General features: G+C 46.0%; 1 long non-coding RNA gene across 1 annotated transcript; it reads right to left on the reverse strand.

The window, feature by feature from the left end:
• Positions 1–7506: 7506 nt before the first annotated feature.
• On the reverse strand, positions 7507–9360 carry LOC116222461. The gene is made up of 4 exons (XR_004164669.1): positions 9086–9360; positions 8735–8886; positions 8241–8570; positions 7507–7889 (listed from the first exon to the last, which is right to left on the reverse strand). It is a non-coding gene; the product is annotated as an uncharacterized LOC116222461 (long non-coding RNA).
• Positions 9361–9698: the final 338 nt, after the last annotated feature.

Raw genomic sequence — 9698 nt, forward strand, 5'->3', positions numbered from 1 at the left:
CCTCGTCATGCCTCCTTACCTGTCGAATAGTGAACTCAATCTTGGAATCGTTTACGCTTTTATGAGAGATTCGACAAGATTGTCCACAGTCTAAGACTGTCACAGTGCCATTCACAGCGACTTTCATCCAGCGGATGGAATTACACGGTATGCGTCTCGAGCAAAGGCAGGTAAATGAAACATCTTCACCAAGCGTTGCGAGTATTAACCCACTGTCGCTTACCGAGTAGTCTGTAAAAGGACATTAAACAATTCGCTGTCATTTTAAGTGTCTAATATTTAAAATCTTAAATCTAAACAATAACATAAGACAATAGCTAAAACAGGATAAACCTGCAATAGATTTAGGTCTACCACAGGTCTGAAGACAAACAGACCAAATCAAGGGAGCAAGATGACTTACCAGCCGTTAAAGCAAGGATGAAAAATGTTAAGGCAGATGTTGCCATATTGATAATTGACCAAAGACTGAGTCAGTCTGCTTTACGGTGTCCTGAGAGACAGAGAGTGAGGGAGAAAGCGATAAACTGCATTTCATAATTGGTTTTAAGGGTCGATTTTTTTCCACGTAGAGGCTGCGTAGTCGCCCTGGTGGTCGGCGGACACACTTGACATAGGTGACGTACACTATGACTTTTTTTGTATCACAAAAACAATAGACCAAAATGTTCCATTGTCTACCAGAAGCATTACATTATTTCATGCTTTACAGACTATCAAGTCGTTAGCCTGTCATAAATGTGTCTCTTCAAGCCATATGGTAGGCTATATGTATATATTTATTGTCAAGGGAATTGTTCATATTTATTCAGCACTGTAATGAACTTTTCCCCCCACCCTGGCGCAGATGGCATCTTAAAATAACTGCAATACAGTACAGATTATCGGTGTCTGTACTGTAGTGACAGCGCAACATTTAGGTTTAGGTCGACCAGATGCAAACAGACCAAATGAGGGACGAGTAGTACGTTTCTGTGAGCCAATGTGGGACATGTTACTAATGCTGAGAGGTAACCTAAATCTTTGGTATAATGTCTATCTAACGGAATAAGAAACATTTGTATCAAATATATGCTGATCAAAGTGCTGATTGTCATCCCAAAGGCACGCTAATTTTGCAACGTAACGTTTCTTTATTGATAGACACCCAACATGCATTGACCATTACAGGCACATCAAACGGTTCTTAAACAAAGCAGCAGGCATCATACAGCTCAACCCAGCCGCATTAAAAAGGCAGTGAACAGAATGGATCCAACTACAAATGCAAGATAAGAATAAAAAGTTTATAAAAAAATAGGCTATTAAAACCAATTTCCCGCCCTGAAGAACGCACCTGCCGCGATGCTTGGGCGACAAAATAGGGTGTACAACACACCACCGTTTCCATCTGAATTTTTAAATATAAACTCTAAATAAACGTTTTGATACATTTGGCCGGGGATGAATGTGCCCCTGGTCGCTGCTGTTGACGTAGCACTATTCTAGTAGAAACGGGCGGATAAAATATTTGTATCTGACAAATAAACAAATGAACAATGAAAAGGACATTATCTCAGTATGCGGGGTGCGGGACAAAGGGTCAAAATGCTGTGTAGTAGGTGAGACCTGGTGAGAAAGAATATTTATAATATGTCAGCTGACGACAGGGAAAATGTAATGTCCCAAAAGTGAGTGGGCCTATTTGTATATAATCTGTGTGGGACGGGGCCTCAGCATTGTAAGGCGCCAACATATTTTTTGCAAGTGCTCAGACCTAGCAGTCGCCTACAGTCAGCATGAAAAACTATTGAAAGAACACAAAGGTGGTGGGTGGGTGTTCAGGCTATGGTCTTTACCGACACAAACTAGGCTATCATTCAAATGTTTGCACAGAAGGTGTTGCTATTATTATTTGTTTACAGGAAACCAAAGAGAATTGTTCCGTTGTGTTCTTTTCTTAGCTGCACTTACACGCCCACACAGGCCATCACCTTCTGATAGCTTTGTGGTTCAAACATTGACCACAGACAAAAGTATAGAAACAGAAGAAATTAACATGCTTTAATTGTCTAACTTTCATCAAGATCTTCAACTCAACGGACGTTTATGATTCTGTGACCCTCATGCAACATTCCTGCATTCCTTTGACATCTTTGTAAAACTAGTCTCAAGCTAAACATATGTTTGCACTTTAGGTTCTCGGTTGTTATTTGACAGTATTATGATGAGAAAGAGAGGGAAAGAGGTAATTTAACTAAATTGTAATTACAAAAATGTAACGTATGTAACACATTGCATGTAACACATTTACACGTATTTCAAATGTCCTAATTTCTGGCTTGCATCATGCAGCTCTGAGTCGGCGGACTCTCCGTGCCCAGAGGATGGCTACCGCCATCGTGAGCAGAATCAGGAGAAGGCACGGGGGACTCAGGAAAACCAGCCAGTCACACGCTGCACCTGATGAAACTAAACAGTACACAGTAAACATTATGTTGATATAGCCTGTGCGGAGTCATCATCGTGCTGCCCAACATCCAGGCTGTGCTGCTGCCCAAAAAGACTGTGAAGTCCAATCATTGACACCCAGGGGTTAAAAAGTTGAAATGCTTGTGCATGTAATTTCTTTGCTTTTAAGCACTTTGAGCTGCATTGTTTTGTATGAAAAAGGGCTATACAAATAAAGTTTATTATTATTATTATTAGTAGTAGTAGTTATAAAATAGGGTGATATGTGAATTGAATGAAACCCAAAGACTGTATGCTGGTGTACTTGAAATAGGTGACAATCGCCACAGGTCTGTCCGGTTAGAACTAGAATGATGTCAATGTCCCAATGATGACAGATGTAATGAAGTATTTATTGCACACACTCAAGCCTTGAATGGCAGGATGAACATGAATGATTGAAGATGAACGGTGAATACGATTATCCGCGTAAAGGACTCGTATTTACACATGAATTCTTGATTGACCGTGATTGAGTTGAAGAACCATGAACCGTGGTTTCTATGGAAATAATATATAACAAATATATACAAATATTAACAATTAAATATGATAAAGATGAAACAGTATATACAAACGGTGATTATGATGGCTATGATATATATACGGATCTGTCCCTTTCACAGCGTTACAGTGAACATTCCACTCCTCCGTTAACAACGGTAACTCCTGCTTAACGGTAACAGAGTGAAACATGACAAGACAGTATAATTACCACCCTACATAAACATACATATATTATATACACTGATATGAAACAGACCCGCTACATTACACATACAACAACGAAACACTCACTCTTTCATTGACGCACGGCAAATGATCGCGAATGTCTCTGATCGTGAATTGACCTGATGAACTGCTTGAAGCTCCTCTCCAACTCTGCTTACTTGACCCACAACTGGCCAGTGGTGGCCCAAGCTTATATAGGCCAGAGGGGGGGAGTGAGAACAAGTCCAGGCTAGCTCTGAGAAACCCAGCATGGGGTTAACCATCTGGTCAGTGAAATTCCACTGTGCACGAGCCCCACGGACTCCTGGGATCAACTGATAGGCTGACCTCTGCCTGGACCCCAGGTCCCGTGAGTGGCCTGCACAGCGGGGGTGCACAGCTGGAGGCAACTGGTGAGACAGCCCTTTTTAACAGCCGCCCCAACTTTGCGTAGCAAAGTTGTTGTCCATGAAGTGAGCCAGTTGCATCCTGCAGGAATGATGGGAGTCTGATGGCAACGGGCCACGTGTAGGTCCGGTCCTTGACCTGGATCTGCGCTGTCCGTATGCTGATGAGGTATGGTTCGAAGCAACCACACCTGTTGAAATAGAATGCGGCCTGGAAAGCCGCAACCTGATGTGTGAAAGGTCAGTCATTCTGAGGATGACTGAGTTGCTGCGCCATCTTCGGCACTCAGCACAGCCGTGCTGGTGCTTCCTGACGGCCTGTCTCCCCCTCAAGATCCAGAACCGTCGCCGTAGCTCAGCAACCACCCTGTCCGGGCCTGGATGCATGAGCCGGCTGTCACCGTCCTGGATGATGAGCTTGGTGATGGGGTGATGAGGATCCAGCACTATGGGGTGCAATGCGTCCTCCTCCAGGGACTCACACCTGCGGAGCCGCCCCCCCACGCGGATCAGTTGGACCTTTGCGTCAAACTCAGGAGCCAACCTGAGCAGTCTGCTGGCTGCAGGGACAGGTTTCCCTGTGGAAAGAAGAATGAATTCCTCCGGGAAGCAGTCTCTCTGAACTGTCCGGAGGAGAGCAAGCTCAGCTTGCCTGACGTCCTCTGCTGCGGGGTCTGTGGGCGTGGCCGCCCCATGACATGCTCTGATAGAGGCCTCCAGCAGCTCTTGGTAGCTGCTGAAACCTCCGGGATCTGTAAGAGACTGAGCAGCGGTCACAGAGACGTTACCACAGAAGGATGACTTCCGCAGGTCAGCAGGCTCGTGGAGGGATGACCCGTCTCCTCCTGCTGGCTGTGATGACTCCTTTCTGTCTTTGCTGCTCCGTGCCTCTGCACGGATGGACTCCTGACGCAGCCGTTTCCCAGTGCCACACCGGTGACCAAGGACGGACTGTTGGAGTGCTTGATGAGGCAGGCGATCCACCTTCACTCTGACTGTCTTCTCCTCCTGTGACCTGACAGTGGCTGTGTCCTGCTTTGACCGTGTGATGAGCTTCACATTCGGGGAGGGCAGGACATCTATCTGCCAGGGCTGAGCCATGTGATGAGGCAGCTCAACAGTTGGAGGATGAGTCCCAGTGAGTAGACACTGAGGGGTGGAGGACTGATGCAGGGGTACCTTGAAAGGGCCTTGCAGTGTCCAACCCAGGCGTGTGTTCAGTGCAGCCGGTCCACCTGGTGGGCCTAGGTGCACTCGCTCAACTGGGGTGATGAGATGGGGGTAGTCAGACCCGATGAGGAGCAGCGGTTGGGCCTGACTAAATGACTGCAGGGGCAGACCTCTGAGGTGATGATATGCCTTCTGCAGGGCTTTGAGCGGGTATGAGTGGGTGGATAAGCTAAGCTTTGCTGAGGTGAAAGCTTGCTCTATCCTGAACCGCTTCTGAGGTTGACTGGCTGATGCCACGGAAAAGGAAACTGACCTCCCTGGCACAGACTTGCCGTCCTGACGGATAGTCCGGAGTGCCAGATCCTCCTTCCGTCCTTGAAGACCCAGTTCCTGAGCTGCACTGTGAAGCAGCATTGTGCGCTCGGAACCGTCGTCCAAGATGGCGTACGTCTCCATCTTCCTGTTGCCATTGTACAGGCACACCTTCACCAGCTTCAGCAGCACACTACTACCCCTCCTGGCAGGATCAAGGTAGTACGTCACTGGCTGATGAATGGCGGGGGCTGGCTTCTCCGGTCTGATGTTCAACTCGTGCAGCACTTCCAGATGCGTCAGATTGCATGTCTGACATCTGGCCTTGAGGTAGCACTGCACTGTTGGATGATCTCTCCCACACCTCCAGCACCGTTTCCCTGTCTGGATCCAGCTGACCTTCTGATCCTTTGACAGCACTCTGAAGGCTGTGCACTGGTTGAAGTAGTGCTGGATGCTGTGGCAGAACGGACAGTACTTCGGTGGCTGCTCTGGCTTCCGTGGTGAGGGCTGTGCTGTCTTGGTGGGCTCGACTGCCTTGACGGGGGAGTCACACCCAAGCAGGACAGTGGTGGGATGCACGGCTGGGCTCTGATTCGCCCTGACGCCTCCCTGGCGGTCAGGTGGCTCTTCCAGCGGTGCTCTGGAGTGGATGAATGGCACCTCATCCTGCTGTGTTGGCACCTCACCTGGCGGTGCGTGATCAGCCGGACTGTGCCCTGGACCGATATGCGTGCTCCGCACATGGTCAGTCAGCACAGCCACAGGCTGTTGAGGTGGATGATGTGGGCCTGGCACCTGACACGGCAATCTCTGCTCTGCCGCACTGACCATGTCGTGGTATGACACTGGCGGAGGTGGTGGCGGGAACGTGTCATCATCTGGTTGGACCACCAGCGGAGAATGATGAGACGCAGGCCACGGCACACCTCGCAGGTCATCCACTGGCTGAATGAATGCCTGACTGGTTGGCAGCGGCGTGGACGATAAGTCAGGGATTTGATGATTGGCCTTGGATACCCCACTGTCTATGACGTGGAGTCGTCCTGATGGTGGAGCGAAGCTGGTGGTTGGAGCTGGTGGTGCATCCGATGCACGCGGTGAGAGGGCTTGCAACATCTGCAGTAAATCCATCCTTAATTGATGGTTGTCATCCTGCATCTCCCTCAGGGCTGAAAGGAATGCCTCTTGGAGGTGGCTTGACGACGGTTGTCCAGCAGGGGGTGCTAGAACGTCTTCATAGCTGTGTCTGCTGGCACCACCAACGGCTTGTTCTGATAGTGCGTGTATTTGATGCAGATGAGGCCTCGAAAGTTCCACCATGCAGTCATCCAAGTAGCGGGACTGACGACCATCACGGCGAGCACGAGTGTTGTCTCTTGGCATTGACATCTTTAACTGCGGTAATTGTAGATCTCCGGCAAGAAGGACCATATAAAATAGGGTGATATGTGAATTGAATGAAACCCAAAGACTGTATGCTGGTGTACTTGAAATAGGTGACAATCGCCACAGGTCTGTCCGGTTAGAACTAGAATGATGTCAATGTCCCAATGATGACAGATGTAATGAAGTATTTATTGCACACACTCAAGCCTTGAATGGCAGGATGAACATGAATGATTGAAGATGAACGGTGAATACGATTATCCGCGTAAAGGACTCGTATTTACACATGAATTCTTGATTGACCGTGATTGAGTTGAAGAACCATGAACCGTGGTTTCTATGGAAATAATATATAACAAATATATACAAATATTAACAATTAAATATGATAAAGATGAAACAGTATATACAAACGGTGATTATGATGGCTATGATATATATACGGATCTGTCCCTTTCACAGCGTTACAGTGAACATTCCACTCCTCCGTTAACAACGGTAACTCCTGCTTAACGGTAACAGAGTGAAACATGACAAGACAGTATAATTACCACCCTACATAAACATACATATATTATATACACTGATATGAAACAGACCCGCTACATTACACATACAACAACGAAACACTCACTCTTTCATTGACGCACGGCAAATGATCGCGAATGTCTCTGATCGTGAATTGACCTGATGAACTGCTTGAAGCTCCTCTCCAACTCTGCTTACTTGACCCACAACTGGCCAGTGGTGGCCCAAGCTTATATAGGCCAGAGGGGGGGAGTGAGAACAAGTCCAGGCTAGCTCTGAGAAACCCAGCATGGGGTTAACCATCTGGTCAGTGAAATTCCACTGTGCACGAGCCCCACGGACTCCTGGGATCAACTGATAGGCTGACCTCTGCCTGGACCCCAGGTCCCGTGAGTGGCCTGCACAGCGGGGGTGCACAGCTGGAGGCAACTGGTGAGACAGCCCTTTTTAACAGTAGTATTATAGTCTACTACATCATACATAGACTACTGTCACTGCATATAACACAATTTATGTTCCACCACGAGATGAAATAATTATGGGGAGAGGATACAGTATATAGGCCTATACATTGCCTTAACTTACCATCTGGCGCTTCTAATTCATAGGATCTGACAAGTACACTCGTCTGGTTCTGGTGGCGACACGCACATGCCACATTAAGTGTAGAGTTGAGTCTGACAGTGGACCATCGAGTGAAGACTCCGTCAGTGCCGATTCGTCTTCCTGTGGTTCCTTCGAGCCATCCAACTGCCCCTTCTCCCTTGATTTGCCAATAAGGATCTCCCCAGTTTGCACCAGCTCCCGTCACCTCACAGAGAAACAAGGGAAAGCCAAGGCCATCAGCCCCTCGATACAAGCGCATGGCCGGAGCAGAAGTGTCTGAAACCAGTAAAGGAAAAATTAGCATGTCCAAATAGCATTTATTTTGCGCTATTTCTTCACAAAATAAAATGCAAGAAATGCCGCATGCCTCACTACAGGTCTAACTGCGTAGGTTAAATTTCAAATTGCAACACGTCCCTGATGCCCTTCTTGAACCTTAATAGCGAATTTACAAGAAAAGACTGATTTAGGCAAAGGAGAATTTTGCGTGCTTTAAATCATGCGTAAGTAGCCTATATCACATACAACCTCTAGATACACCAACTCCGAATCAGCCTAAAACAATTATATTTTAATCCATGTACTTTAAAGGCTATATTTGTGAAAATATTTATGCATATTGCCTACCTGTTACAACCAAATACTGTGCGGAGCCGCTAACATATGACCTTCCGAAGTTCAGAATGGCAAAGTAGCGTCCTGCGTCTGACATTGTGGGTTTCCTGAGAGTCAGTGAAGTTTTACCAGAGGCGTCTGGCAGTGTTCCCACGAAACGGTCTTGATGCAGTCCAGACTCGGTAAAAATACAGACCAAATTAATGTCTCCCTCGAGGTTCTCGTGGTACCAGAGAATAGTAGTACTGTAAACTGATGTCTGTAGGTGGCTACAAATGGTGACACTGGAACCGTTAGCACCGAACACAAAATCACTCTGATCAGTCACAACATCTGCCATGTCTGGAGAAGGAAAGTCAATTATTAGGCCAGAATGTGAAAATCAAATAGGTGTAGGCCTAGAAGACAACACAAAACCGGTCATGTATCGCTAAAATAGTTTTACTCGATTGCTGTGTGGTCAATTTCTCGTGATCGAATTATTTCCAGATCTGTAGGATACTTACTGATTATAGAAATGAATGCGGTAAATCTGAGAAGTAAAATCATGGCGAGTGCAGACATTTTCAATGGAAAACTCCCTTGTATCTTCCTCTTGTTCGTTCTCTGTGTCTGGTGTTCATACGTACTACAATTCAACACATTTTATGACATCCTCCTGCAAAGGTTAGAGACATCCGCTTAGTTTTTCAGTGGTTGAAAACATCGTCCTGTCTGAAATATGTTCAGGTGATTCGATTATTAGGCTATAGGTATTCCAAAATGTTCATAGAATAATCCATAAATGCCAAACCCAGGAAAGGACATAGTGGTACCCAGTCTCCACATCCACATCTATCTATTTCATGTGGACTTACCTGGAATTTATTTTGACGAGGGTCTGTCCAAAAGAAAATAATTTAGCCATGGTCAAATAGCAAAGATTGAAAACCAAAGAGCTCATGTCTTAAAGTCTTTGTCTTTCAGTACAGCACGTAGGGTAGGCCTCCAAGGGTCTCTAATTGAATCCCTCCTTTTCACAAAAAGTATATGAAATAGGTTTTCTATAGTGAACAGACTGATGGCACTTTTTAAATCAATCTTCTACAAAATATTCTTAAATTAATAAATTGGGTTATGTAGTTCAATGGCTTTAACTAGAAAAATGACTGGCAAGCTAGCACTGAAAATGAGATATGAACTTACTCAAATGACGAGGATGATTTATGTGGCGTAAACCCTACGTGCATTCTCCAGTTGTCTGCTTGCAGGAAGTCCATGAGAAATGTTTTAGGGATCTGAAGTACCAAAACCAACACACTAACCTCAGGGACAGAAAGAAACAACCAATGTCCAATGTCAATGTCTTTACAATTAAATAAAACTATACGGTTTTGTAAATATACCAAACTCTGGAATTATATCCTTCTTTTAGTACTGACTCAAAGCAACAACAATACTAGCCATAACACAGCCTCTCAAAGAAGGCAA

This window comes from Clupea harengus, chromosome 11 (genome assembly GCF_900700415.2).
Source record: "Clupea harengus chromosome 11, Ch_v2.0.2, whole genome shotgun sequence".
In the NCBI taxonomy this organism is placed as follows: domain Eukaryota; kingdom Metazoa; phylum Chordata; class Actinopteri; order Clupeiformes; family Clupeidae; genus Clupea; species Clupea harengus.